Raw genomic sequence first — 15047 nt, 5'->3', positions numbered from 1 at the left:
CTAGTAATATAAACTTTACGGAACCGCGTTCGGTGGGTACTTTATCCAATCAACGCTCATCAGTTGTACACAACCTGGGTACAAAGGAGGGTATTCCCCTAATTGAAAAGTAATCGTACGCACTAAAAAATACAGAACCAAATACAAGTTACCCAGCAGAAGATTGAACAATCAATAGATTCGCACTTACCGGCACACCTGGGTCAATTACCACCCCATTCGCTCGGCTCGCTACTTTCCCCCGGGCATAACCTCCTCGTCAGGCCCGCGACCAGGCGGAGGAGGGAAGTCGGCAAGACGGTTGCGAAATGTTAATTAAAATCGACGGGATCGAAGAGGCGAGTCGTGCTCTCCTCGCCATTCCTCGGCCTCTCGCGAGGCACCTTAGGACCGGCCGGAAATGGGGCGAGGGCGGGAGCAGTCACTCGTTTAACCTCCTGGCTTAGCGCAAGAGTTCCGCAGGATAGATTGCTTTAATTTAAGTGGAGTTAGAGACCGGTGCATCGGGCCGAGAGCGGCACACCGCGCCCGCGGGCCAGGTTATGGCCCGGCTTAATTTGCCCCCGCTTAACCCTGGATTAGTTCCCGGACTTACGAGCGCTCCTGGCCCACTCGCGCGAGGCCGTATTTTCGGAGCGGCCCGTTTCCGCCAGGGTTTTCGGCCTCGTCGCAGGCACGGGTGGCTCTCGAAAGGGCTGACTCGACCTCTTGGTCATGGTTCGTTCCGTAAACCGCGCTTTTATGGCTACGCCGCCGCCCCTTGTCGTTCCTTCTCGTGTGACCCGGCCGAGTCCCGACCCGTTCGCACGCACGCCACGTTTTCAGGTTCGACGCCGCCACCGATGGCTCGGGCGCGGCCTTTCTGTATTTTTGCCTGTTCACCTGGGTCCATTCGTTGCCTTTTTCCTCGCATTGCCTTCTTTGGTCGCTCTTTTGCCCGGGGCCTCCGTTTCCGACCGGCAGTTCCTACACTTGCCTGCACGCGAGCTAGACCTTTGTAGACTCACGTGTAGGACGTAAGGTAGATTCGTCGAATACGGCCAGGCCGAGACTTCTTTCTTTTTACTACTGTCAAATTGATCTAACGTTCCGTTACTTGTCTGCGTAAATAATGGACGTGTGTATTTTAGGGGGCTGACAAATAATCGAACTACGGGAATGTATTGAATTTTATCGTTCGTTTCTTTCAAGTCGGTGAACGGGCAAATTGATCTTAGGATCCGTGTCCCCCAAGTGTTATCGTAGTCCTGGCATTAATTTGGAAATAAACTAATTAACGTTTATTTTGTTAATCACCCCGAGGCACGTAAAAATACTCTGATTTTTAGAGCGATCCACCCTTAATATACGTAAGGGTGGAAGCAGGGCACGATCTCGTAGAGGCATGACGATTTTCATCGCACAAAAAACCGGAACAAGATCCAGCACGTTTTGAAAAGGAAGCTTTTTTCACTTAATACGGTAATATACTGTAACTATTTTTCAGGGTAGACCTCTGATATTGCCGTGGCAATATTTGGAACTAGCTTTAATGATCAATTAATCGATGCAATGCATCAGGGGGTGAAGAAAAAATTGCGCTCGGTTGTTTACTTTTTCATTTTATGCTGTTCCGATATGTATAACAAAATGGCGGAGAAGGGTTTGCAGAAGTTTTCGGTTGATTGAACGGAAAATTGGCCGAAGCCGCGATGTTTTTCCCCAATACTTTCCAAGGGAACGTAAGGCCATAACGATGTTTGCGTCGGGCTGAAAAGTTAATGCGAATTCCACCGTCATTTGCCCCCAACATTAATTAATATTAAATCGAGCATTAGCTTTCGGATTAGAGGTGGCCATTGCAAGCACTCGTGTCGCCGGTAATAGTGAGCATTTAAGTATCGATTAACCTGTAACGAGAAAATATATAATTAATGTTCAAATTATTTGCGCTGCGGCGTATTCGCGGTATTCATGCTTTAATTAAGTATTCCCGCTTTCGGCATGCAGTTATTACGAATTTGACCGACTGGCAGCTACGTGTCCAAAGCTTTTCATATTTCCCCTAAACGGCATGATTCGCCTGCACGGTTACACGTTACAAATACACGTAATTAAAACAGCCGCAAACAAAAGTGTGATGAATCCTAGAAAAATTAAACATTCATCCCCAATTCATCCCTGAAATAATTTCCTTACTTTTACTATATGTGAACATTGCATAAATGTCCGATTGAACATTTATTACAGTTTGACATCACAGTTTGTCGCATTAATAACTTTCAAGCGCAGCAATTTCGTTTCAAGGGGCAGATTAATTATTTCTTTACTGGCTGGACGTTCGATTTCGAATTCGCTTTATGATCAAATTCTTTCCACTTTGAGGGGTGAATGTGGGTCAATTTTCGAAATACCCACAGACGCAACGATCCCTCCGTATCCGCGTTTTAATAGAGCATAAGTGTAAGAGCCTGTATCCGAATTCACCGTTGAGTTATTCAGAACGGCCAATCGTTACAAATGTCTCTCGGTTAAGCCACAAGGCCAATTCCAGCTACCCCACACAATTGGGGCGAAATTACCCCAAGGGGATCATGACTACCGTGTGGAGGCCATCAGGGGTGGAACTGAAGTTGTAAATCAGGTTTTTGACTTTGACGAGCTCACAGAGCTTAAAACGGACTTAACCCTTATTTGGCCTAGACCTTACACTATTTTTTTATCCGATAAAAGCCATATTATAATTTCATACGTTAATACATTTGCAAATTAAGTATAAACGTGCAAAAAGATGCCCCAAAGTACAAGAAATCCTTCTGTTTCTTCTACGTTCTCTACAATTTCAAACGTTTTTGCCGTTAATGCAGTGATGGCTGTTTTTCTGTATCAAAAACAGCAGGATTTGTCAGCATAGCTCTACTGATTAAGTTCTCAAACAGACCCCGGTCAAAAAGTGATAGGAATTTAATTTTTCTTTACAAATACGTATTTAATATCTATAGACCATCTATTGTAGATATCTACAATATATATATAAATTACGTACCATATCAGATCTAGCCTTTGAGTGTATCTAAAATAGAGTTCGTAGACATCTATATATATCTAACACACGTTCAATAAACATTTATATACGATTAATTAACGGATATTCCACGTTCAGCGGTGCCTGGGTATGGACGTTCCCGCGTTAACCGCAAGGCCAATTTTGACCATTCCGCACGATTGGACCGAAACTATCCCATGGGGATAGAGCCGATCCCGGAGCTCCCGCGAAGGCCATCGGGAGTGGAAACGAAGTTGTAAATCACGTTTTCGACTTTGAAGAGCTTACAGAGCTTAAAACAGATTTCAGCCCGGTTTGGCACAGTTGGGAGGGCGCCGCGCCACGAGCGGCGAGTTTCCGCCCGGGCGGACGGAGATCGACGCGAGCGGCCGAGGATCCGTTCAGCGACGCCCTGGCATCGATTTCTAACGGGTGAGCCCATAAAATGCGACGTGTCGAATCCTCCGGTCGGGCCGCTGTTTACGGTACATCAATTTCCGCCACCGACGCGGCCGCCATCGCTGGCCGGCTTTAGGTTGCCCGCCACGCGTTATACGCGACGTGACGCTTTTGTAAACAACGCCCGGCCACGTAAGAGTGCGCTTACACGAGTTTGCGGGGATCTTGCCCTCGCCTTGCGTAATGTACAGCCCATCCGCGAACCATGAACACCGCCGTATTCCTTTTGATACTTGTGCGCGATCTTGTCTGGTCCACTTACCTGGAATCGACCTCCAGGTGTCGATGAAGGCACAGCGTTCGATTCCAGAGTCTAAATATGAAATTTCATAACCAGATGTATCGGTTGGAACACTGGGAAGAGATCGTGAGTCAGTAGGTACAAGTATTGTTGAAATTAAAATTGAATCACTGCTTTTTTTTCGTTATCTTAGGGAATGTTGATCTCTGAATTGAACGATTTTCATTTTTAGGCCCGCGCCTTGCGTAATGTGCAGACCATCTGCGAACCATGAACACCGCCGTTTTCCTTTTGATACTTGTGCGCGCCCTTGTCTGGTCCACTTACCTGGAATCGACCTCCAGGTGTCGATGAAGGCACAGCGTTCGATTCCAGAGTCTAAATATGAAATTTCATAACCAGATGTATCGGTTGGAACACTGGGGAGAGATCGCGAGTTGATAGGTACAAGTATTATTGTGTGGCGGTCATAGCATATATATATATATTAGAAGTTCTTCCTTCGACAGGGGCCTTCGATAGCCCAGCAGTTATGCTCACCACTCATAGCATGTAGTCTCTCGGTCTCAAATCCCGCTCAGGAGAGATTTTTCGGTGTCTAAGGCAAGGTCTACCTGATAGCCTTACTGACGAGTCCACACAGGCAGACCCGGGACGAAACACAACAAACAGGGTACTCACACCATCACCCTACATCTATACCCAAAATTGAATCACTGCTTCTTTTTTTTTCCTTTGTCTCGAGGAATGTTAATCTCTGAATTGACCGATTTCTCTAAACCTCTAAAACATGGAAAAAGGGAGAGAAGCGCCTTGACCACGAGGGGTCTATGGCGGTTCTCTACCCTTGGCGGAGAGGTTATGATGCGCGGTTCGAGCACAGGTACGTTCGCACCGTTGGCATAGTCGGATTGATTTATTAACTAATCAAAATCTAACTTTAAATTAACGCTACTGTAATGAATCAATCGAAAGACGATCCAGATGCAAGGTGGTACAATTTGCGGGAACGGTTTAAAAGAAATCCGTTCGAGGAACGGATAAGATCCGCAAGCAAACGTTAACGGGGCCGAAAGAGGCACCATCCTAAGCCGCGATACCCTGGGCTCTGTAAATCGTGGTAATTGTCGAAAGCAACGCCGGAGATTATCGGGAGCTCGCTCGCGTTGCCCGAACGTGGTATTAGCGTTTAAGGCTTATCTTAGGAAAACATGGCCGGCCGTTTGGCGCGATTGGAATCGGAATCCGCGGTGGAAGGACCGCACCGCCAGGCGGCGGAGAAATGCATTTTCCACCTTTTACAGCCCCGGGGATGGAGCAATGCCCTGGTGTTTTTGCTCTCGCCAGTCCTCGACCACCGGATGGTGGTGGAGGTGGCGCGGTCGGTAATTCCTGCTGGCTGGTAATAGAAAAGGAAGGTCGCCTTTTACATTCCGAAGGTGTAATAAAAAAAGGCCTAGCCGGAACACCGGCTATAGGTGAGCTCCCGTTACGGTAGCTACATACAGGCCACCCGGAATGGAGGGGCGCTTTTCATTGGCCGGGTCTTATTTTGTCGGACCTGTCGCCCTGTTACTTTCACAGTGGGCATTTACTCCACCATATTTCGCGTTATATTCTGGTTACCGTGAAACGCCATGACTGGGCTAAAAGTCATCGATTCGTGATAAATGACCCGATTAAAGTGGCGGTTCTTGAAGCGGTGGCAGGCTTCTAAATTACCTTTTCCTGATTATATTGTTAACGCATTCGCGACCGCTTACGTGATTTCACGTCTTTTCATTATTTTCGCCGGTACTCAGTATTTGAAACGGAAGATATTTTCCGGTCGCGAATATGTTATGGGGTACCCTATCGGTTTTGTCTTAAATTCGGTTATTTTTGAAGTGACACTTCTTTTGACAGGGGCTAAGCTTAACACGCGGCAGGAAAACGCGTCACGATGAAGAATTCGGGTGGGGGAAGTAGAAAATGTGATGGTGTTTGAAACTAGGTCTTGTTTCTCTGCTGCGCCTTACCTCTCCTCCCCTTATCTGTTTCTTTGTATTTGTTTACAGAGCGCTAAGTTGTCCCTCGGCCGATCGCCGTTCGGGTTTTTCCCGACCGAAAACGAGGCGAGGCACGACGAGGGTCCTTAATTGATTCCTCCTGGGTTTTCAGTCTTTCGCGGAGAGTCCTCGGACGCACTTCGGTTTTGACGAGTTTATTTTGCGAGAGTTCTAGTGGTCATTTTTGGGGGTTCGAGCGAGAAGCTAGGAGCGAAGCCGGGAAGCTGAACCGACATCAACGTCCACTGGGCAGGTACGGATATTCGTGCTGTCATTCAACGAAAAGGTTCAATAAAAAATGATACAAATATGCTGTAAAGAACATCTTCCCTTTAAGGGATGTACCTCTACGAAAAAAAAAATCCGAAAAATGTGACAGATACAGCTCGGTTCCCCGAAAGTACCGTTTAAAAATGTTTTTTCTTTTCTCTTCTGGGGCATATTAAAAAGCTTAATTAACAAACATCAGTATAAATATAGATTCACCCCGGGGAAAAATATGTTTGACAAGATCCCTTCAAATTAGACCTTAGACCTAGGAAGTCATCAATGTGACAAACTGCGTTTAAGGACCTCTGGGAATGGTTTTAAAGAAAATAGTTTAATCAATTTTTATAGGCAATTTATAGGACGCGGAAGATCCTTTTATCGAGGAGATATTACGGGGGTGATACTCGATTTGTAGAAAAGAAAGTAGCCAGAGGAGACATATCTCTGGTGGCCTTTAAGTTCGGCTCCGGGGCATTTTAATATCGGGGAATTTTCAACTCAAGCTATTATGACTTTCAAATACCTCGCTCCGCGGATTCCATTATCGAGGTATTGTCGCTTGGGATATTTTACTGACAGGCTATTTTGACTGGTCATCCTTGGGAAATAAGGTCGCGGTTATGACTCGGCGTTTCGCCGCGGAGGGACGCTGGCCGTCTGCCGTCAGCGTCCGGTGCGGTCCCCTAATAGCAGAAAGCTGTGCTACGTGTATCGTATACACCTAGCATATTCTAGTGCGACACGTGCATATTCATGAATATGCTAATGGTATAATATGTATGTGCATACTTCATATAAAACGCATCTATAACGATTTCATTCGCGCTTCCAAATATGTTTCCTAACTCATGTTTTATGCCCACCGTATCCAGGCACCGCGGAACGTGGGATATCCGTAAATTAATCGTATATGAATGTTTAGTGAATGTATGTAAGATATATATNTAGATATCTATGAACACTATTGTAGATCCACTCAAAGGCTAGATGTCCGGACATGGTACGTAATATATATATCGTAGATATCTACAATAGATGGTCTATAGATATTCATACGTATTTGTAAAAAAAATTAAATTCATAACACTTTTTGAGCAGAGTCTGTTTGATGTATTGTCACCAGCCAAAGAGGGAGTAAATAAAAAATCAGAGTATGGACGAAATTAACAGTTCTATCAAGTTGGGATTTATATATAAACATTAAGTATGTATGAATAATGTTAGGTTACATGAGGTGTCTTTTTATTTTTCTAAACGTATTTTCAACGATGTTGATTAACCTATGGTTGATGTCTACTGGAGCTATTATATGTTTTGTATACGTCAAGAAATAAGTAGATATTTGTAGATCAATAGTGGATATATAATTTTCGGCTACAATAGGCGTAGATATTTATATATATATCCTGTAGATATTTTATTAGGTGGATGTTAAACGATATACATTTGCTATACCTATAGACCTAATTTAGACGATTAATTTACGTATATTCTACTTCATGGGTTGCCTGGGTGGTGTCTATTAGTCGTGTCAAGTGTTAAATGATTAAGAGATCATTACACCATAACATTGTGTTGTTAAAGTATGATTAGTCGGAATAAAAAGTACGAAATACCGATTAAATAATAATCGTTTGTTCGATCTATGTTAGTAATCCCTAATTTTGTCAACAATTCGTAAAGATGCAGCATGGAGATCCGAGGGAGTAGAAACAGAAGTGTTTGCAATGTCATAATAAATTGCCAGTGTTGCGAAAATGCATGTAAAACCCACAGTTTATTAACAGCATTAAACAGTAATCGCTGTGAATTACACGTTACGTAATCCCTATAGCTGCAGAATGTGTAATATACGTATCCAGCGTATGTATTTACGACACGAGCATCTGCGTAATTTGCCGGGTTCATTTGCATTTTTATTACGCATGCAGAGCCTTATTTTCTACATCGAATTCTACGTACCTAGAATGAGTGGTAGTTGTTGTCATACGTACTGCATGTATGTTAATGATGAGGAGATTAACGTTATATGGAGAGTAATGTAACATGAGTTATTACGAGCCATCACGATTTAAGGACTCCGAGATTTCTCGGTTTCGTTAGCTCAACCTACTCAGGCTGCTAACCTCTTTAAAGAAGTTTTGCATGGAGGGAAAATCGCCCGATTGTTACTCGCGATTTTATCGCATGACCCATACTCTGTGCGGTGTTGAAATACGAATCGAGGTGCCGGAGTTACGAGCCTTTAAAGACAAAACACGTATCCTCGGCGTTGCATCTGCTCCAGAGTTCGGCTTCAAAGACTCAGAATTTCCAAAGAGAAAACCTTAGACACTCCCCTTGCACTTGGCTTTTGCACCGATGACTCCTATTTCGAAACGTCCCCAGCTAAACTGCCTCAAAAACTGTCCTTTGAAGTTTCGAGCTCCGAACTGACGCAACGTTCACTTAGCAAAATGGAATTTCTTACGATATTAATGAAACACGGAAGGTTAATAGTTGGGCGTGAGTGAGGAATTAGCTTAAGCTATTCAAACTCGGGATTTACTTCCCTGTGTTTAATATTTAGAGTCCGATGGATCATGCTAACGCGCAATCTCTCAAAAGTAGTTCTCCCTTACGGCGGATAAAGGGACTCCATTTGCATAATAGTTTTCTCGAAAACTACCCAAAAGGTCCTATTTTTACATAACTTTCCTAGATTTCTGCAACTTGAACGCCCAACGAATAATTTCCATGGAAATTTTACGCAAATCTTGTGACGCAGCTTAAGTTGGTGGCCATCATGGACCCCCCGTGGTGGAGGATGCGTTTCTTTTTTATGCGCTTCGTCGCTGGTTGGTGCGCCATTCGCACCGTTTGACGTTTTCGGCATACTTTGAATATTCCGAAAATTCCGATATTTTTGCTTCGATGGCTCGCGTCAATTTTAACCCTTTCATATAGAAATAACACGAATGTGTTCATTTACCTACCTTAAACGTTTTTGTACGTCCATAGGTTAATAACCGAATCGAAATAAAGGTCTGTCGCACACCTTGAGTAGATATCTAAGTTTGCAGCAAGACCGTAATACGTCCGAATAGTGACGTTCGCTGTTATGAAAGGATCATTCTATATTCGATGTACAAAAATTTAGCCAAATACATTTATCTTTGTTCAATTGATTGCAAAATAGTTCACATTGCTCCCTTCCCATGAGGAGCTCTAATTAATTATTTTTTCCAAGTATAGTAGAACATTCATTCCATTAAAAAGTATGTCGAAAGAGATAAAAAAATTAGAAATTAAATTTGATAAGAATATTTTATTTGGCGAGTACCCGAGGTATACTCCTAACATATGATCATTTTGAATTAGAATTTTACAATAAATGTATGTTAAGACATCAAATTTATCTTTTTACCGCAACCTTGTGTACTAAAAGTGTATGAGTTTTATGAATTCTTTTTAACAGTGTATCGAATATCAGAGCCCAGATCATATTCTAGGTGTATAGTGGATGGAATTGTTCACTAAACGGACTTCCTCCGTACTTGCTACAGGCTTGCTGAAATTTCGACTAGGGATTGTATATTAACGCGGCCTATTTTCTTCATTTCTCTCTTCTCTCTTTTTCTTCCTCCCTCTCTGTCGTCCTTTTCCTGGTTTATGAAAGGCGACTCGGAAATTTTTTCAATTAAAAAGCGTCGGCGCTCGATGTTCCAAGTTGGGTACCGGCGTAGATGGCGCTCCTGGTGGGCGTCAGGTTTTTAATTGCTGCGGCATCGTTACGCATGGTCCACCTCGGTAAGACCACGCTAGGAAAATTCCACCAAGGAAGGAATTCACAGGGTGCCAGCAACCCCCGGGGACCCATCTTTAACTTGGTCGAATGGCCTTTCCCCGGGTACCATCAAAGTACGATTTTCCGTACAACTCCTTATTCCTCCTTTGCGTTTTATATTTAGGATTACTTAAGTGTAATTAACATTTTCCGCGAAGGAAATAAACCGTTATTTCTCAGTTCTTTAATGTTCCGTCAAAATTACTAAAAACGGTGCTACTAACATTTGTTTCCGCGTGTAGATATGTCCACCCCCTTCATATTAACAATATACAATGTTTCCATAATGGGAATTCCTTAATCGGCGCCCTGAAAATTCGCCATTATCTTTCGATGAAACTTTTCCTCGGTTAAACAATCTTAATTCGATTAAACGATTTTCTTAACAGAGTGATTAGCGTAGTCTTTTGTTCAATATTGAGAATTCGGCGAGTTATTTCTGTAAAAAATGCAGTCGATCGAATTAACTTCTTCTCATTTGAGGCAATCGTAACCAACCGAAGGATAGAAATACATTTTCGAATTAAATCATTCGTTTGAATCAGTTGCATAAATATTTTCTTTTCATCGGAATAATTGTTCCTTCGAATTACATATGTTTCTTAAGACTTTCAATTGAATTCGATTTTGAGGTTCCGTGGAGTCGAACCCTTTAACCCTTTCGTTACCTTGGACGAGATGTCTCGCGACCCAATACTGGCCGATTAACGCTTTTGACGAGATATCTCGCGACCCAATACTGGCCGATCAACGCTTTGGACGAGATATCTCACGATCCGGTAGTAGCGGATTAACGCTTTTGACGATAATGTAGTTAATCCGCTACTACCGGATCGCGAGATATCTCGTCAAAAGCGTTAATCGGCCAGTATTGGGTCGCGAGATATCTCGTCCAAGGTAACGAAAGGGTTAAGGTTGTCGGAGGTTGAGGAAATACTCGAAAGGGGGAAAAGAAAAGCTCTGGCTGCCAGTTGCCGGTTCGCGCCGGTGGGGTCGCCTCGGGCGGATATTTATATCGACGCCGAGCGTCACGTGGGAATTAGACGGCCGGCGTCCATTGACGCGATAAATGTCTCCGTCGGCCATTAACGACGCTTGCCTTGCCTCCCGTAATCAATGGGACCTATCCGTTGCGATCCGCGTCCCCTCTCCTCGGACGGCGCTCGCTCGGATTTCCCCCGCCCTGCCGGGAGCAGCTTCGACAAATTAATTTTCCTCCAATCCGCCCGTTGCCCTCTCGCCGAGCCGTGCCGCGCCGAGACGAGCCGAGACGGGCGGCGGGCCAATTGCGGGCCGAAACCGAGCCGCCCCGCCCGCCGGGCCAAGACCGAACTCGCCGCTGCTCCTGGCCGGAAAGGCCCCGAACCGATCGCGAGCTCGAGTGCTCCTTCGATTTCACTTACTTAACCCTTTTAGTGCCGGAGGCCGATATATCGGCCCTCGCTGCACTGGCGAAAAGTGCCAGAGCCGATATATCGGCCCGCAACTTGTAGCGCTTTACTATTCGCTTTGCGAGAGATCTCTGTCTCTAAATAAATTTATAATACGCTATAAATAATCTAATTTCATTACGAGATAATTAAAATAACTACAACAACACCTATAACAACCTATAACCTATAACAATTACTTGTTTCGGATGAGATAATCCGTCCGGCGCCTACCATTTAGTTCTATTTGAAAATCAAGTATTTTTGCGCGGTACGCAAAGGACGGATCAAAATCGTTGCGAAGCAATTATGTACCGGAACGCGGGATTTTATTTAAAAAGCGTAATTACTTTTATGATTTCGTACGTCCATATGGAGCAATTACGGTCGGAAACGAAATGCTCGGAATTGCGATTAACGTGTAAATTAAGTACTCATCCGTTTGGTTCCATTTAATTAAAACCCACTCCCATCTGAATACCGTTCAATTATCCAATACTCTTGCATTATTTAAACAAGGACCATTTAATTCAACCACACGGCACTTTTCTGCCGGACAATTGAATCCTGGGAAATTAAAACCACCCTTATAACTCAACAGGAAACAAAAGCATCGTCGCCCCATGGGTGGTAACGAAGCTACCCTCGATCCGCCGCACCGTACATTCCCTGTCACGTATTATGTGGATTACTCGAATTATTCGCGATTAAACCCCACAGTTACATGAGACAAAATTAGTTCAATGCAACATTAGTTCAAAGCCTTCACCATGCTCGGTACAAAAATACCGAGCAATTAATTTCAGCCGCAAGGTGGGCACACACAGTAGTCAAACTAACGACAACTTTAACCAAAACGAAAACCAACGATTAAAATCAAAACCAACGATTAAAATCAAAACCGACGATTAAAATCAAAAGCAACGATTAAAATCAAAACCAACGATTAAAATCACGATTAAAATCAAAACCAACGATTAAAATCAAAACCAACGATTAAAATCAAAACCAACGACCAAAATCAGAACCAAAACCAACAACCAAAAATAATATATAAATTTGTAATTCTGCAACGACATGTTAATAATTTTGAGAAACAACGAAGAAAAATTAATAAACTTATGTATTAAACTCGTGACATACGTTTGCAACATATGTGAACAAAATGTTATAAAATTGCGATACGTTTTGAACAGTGACGTTACTTCAAAGTTGACCTATAAACAGAACTTCCAGAATGACCTAATTTGAGTTAACATTCGGCTTACTTTGTTATTTTACCCCTTTCACGATGGCGAAGACTTTAATATGAACGATGATGTAAAAGTGGCATCAAAGAGGTCTCGTTCGCGAAGCTTTCCTTCAAATTGGGTACATCGAATCGTTTCAAAGTTTACAACGTGAAAACGAAGGCTAGAAGGCAGGTTCCGACCCCAATAAAATTTCAATCCTTACAAAATTTCTTCCTAGACACTTCTAAAATTGATTACAAAAACTGAAATTTCCGAGCGTAAGGATCCTCTTTGCAGCCTCTATATTCCCGTTGAAAGGTTTGAAACGATTCGGTATACCCAGTTCGGAGAGAAGTTTCACGAACAACTGACTTCTTAGAGGCCATTTTGAAATCACCTTAACGGGTTCGTGGACGTCGGACATCCGGACGTAAGATACACGGCAGGGGGCCATTTTTGATCCCTCGAAGTGAGAGTGAAGGATTAAATCGGAAGTCGTCCCCGAGACCCGACTCGAACCGGTCCGGGCTTCGCACCTTCCCGGAGGATCGATCGCAGCGCCCTCGGCTGTCGGCGCGGCCGAGTTGGTCCGGCCAGGCCTGATGGAGTAGGCCGTGCCGCCCGCGTTGCCATCTGCCGTTAACAAGATAATAACTGGCCGATTACACGTTTAATTCGCCCCGCTTAAGATGCGTGTCGGAGATAGGACGTGACAAATATTGCCCATAACGGCACCGAGTGCCGGCCGCCCACCTTGCTGACAACTGCACACCACCTGCGACGCCGCCGTCCGGCAGAACCTGTTCCTCCGCGGGGACTCACAGGTGTCGCGCCGACCACTGACGTCAACGCCGCCTCGCGGGGGAATCCGAACGAGCCCGATGCCGACCGACGGAACCCGAGGGAGTCCCATCGGTGCTCGGTTATGCAAGGTTCCCCCTGGACGCACACGTGGACCCGCTGGACGAACGATGGAAGTTACGGGCGAAAGTGATACAAACGGCCGAGGGTGAAGGAGTTGCAGGGGGGATGACGCAACGCGGGGAGGAAATGACGTAACGTCCCGCAGGAAAATCTTTTCAAGATTGGTCCCAAGAAAGTGCGCCGTTTCGTGAAGGGATCCGCGGAGATGTTTCATCTGCTGGCTGGCACTGCCTGGATGTGCGGTCACAAGAGGGAATCGTTAACCCTTAATCAATTTACTTACTTCAAGACTGGTTTTAACTGATTTAGTTCTAGCAGCTAATTTGTTATAAACATTTATGTACCTCGAGCATGGTTTACGCATCTTTTCTTGATTGGCTTCGGTATCCAAACTGGCGTTTCTGCGTTGATGAACGAAAAGAAACGGCGGGGAGTGGGGGCATGATATAAATGAGCCTCGAAACGTTTTAAGACGAAAAAGTGCCCATGTTTGTCCTCCGCGTTTGCGCAAGAAGACGCGTAAATCATGCTTTTGTTTCTTGAAGTATCGCGCGTACTATGGGGGCGAGGGTCTTTTGCGTCCAACCTGCATGTAATGCTTGTTTTCGGTTTGTGCGTTTACGAGCCTACCACTCGTATTGCTGGAAGTAAAAAGACACTTTGCCTCCTTGGTACACGATCCAATGTCCTAATCGGGAATTTTTCGTGCGTGCGTATGTCAGGTTTGGGTTCGGGTAGTTGCAGGTAGACCAGGGGGTAACTTTTTGTATTAGGAAGTTTTCGGGGGTGCCGAATCGGATTTCGAAAATTCCAATCGAAGGGTTTATTGGGAATGGACGATAGTGCGAGCGACATTGCTTATCAAATATATAAGTGAAACGGTGCAAAATCGGTATACAATGTCTGAATAAATCGTCTAAACAAATGTGTTAGATTACACATCTTCTCGTGTCCGTGTACGTTTTCGATGTTGTATGCTTCTTGGAGGCTTAGAATCGAAAACGATATTTTTATCCTAGCTTGAACACTTTAGAAGTTTAGGAGTTTTACTTCGATTTCTTTATAATTATTGTACGAAAACGACAGGTGGAGCATGCCATTTGGTACAATACCCAATATAATTCGACACAGCTGTCAATATAAAAACGAACGCCGGCAACGTAGGCATTTAGAAAAATCTTCTTTATCGACGTCGATCAAGTTCCTCGACGTGTTTCACATCACCTTAAGACGACTCGGATCCATGTTCGAGCTCCACTCGAGAGGACTCCAAGACCGTGGTATTACAAGCCACGTTGGGTCTCGATTTCAGCACGTGAAATCGGCCTCGGAATCGTTACTCTCCCGAGGTCTCGACTCAATCGTCGATGCAATTACCCATTGCTAATGGTTTCTATGCCCGCGAGACTCTCGTTTGCGAAACCCCCGACCGGCTCCAAGGATACGCCATCGTTTGTGCACGCACACGCACCTTAGAGCTGGTCAAACGGGGACTTCGGACAAAGGACGAGCTCGAGGAACGATCATCGACTGTGCCTCGGGATGGAGGCATGCTCCAACGTTTCGGCTCGGGTATTATCAATGAAAGCCTC

At 44.4% G+C, this 15047-nt stretch overlaps 1 protein-coding gene across 4 annotated transcripts in view; it reads left to right on the top strand.

The window, feature by feature from the left end:
* The window catches only part of LOC105698252 (RNA-binding protein Musashi homolog Rbp6), a 710904-nt gene that overhangs the window by 314343 nt on the left and 381514 nt on the right, over positions 1-15047 (top strand). The window contains exon 1 of one of the 4 annotated variants that reach the window (XM_012422321.2): positions 5951-6026. The exons of the other annotated variants lie outside the window; for them this stretch is intronic. The gene's annotated coding sequence lies outside the window, so the exon portion shown is untranslated. Of the gene's footprint in view, positions 1-5950; positions 6027-15047 lie in introns of those variants that run through there. 4 annotated transcript variants of the gene reach the window in all.

The sequence above is a fragment of the Orussus abietinus genome, unplaced genomic scaffold (assembly GCF_000612105.2).
Source record: "Orussus abietinus isolate OABI.00-Male unplaced genomic scaffold, Oabi_2.0 scaffold14, whole genome shotgun sequence".
In the NCBI taxonomy this organism is placed as follows: domain Eukaryota; kingdom Metazoa; phylum Arthropoda; class Insecta; order Hymenoptera; family Orussidae; genus Orussus; species Orussus abietinus.
Note: the sequence above shows the minus strand (reverse complement) of the source record. Positions and strands in the feature narration are given on the sequence as shown.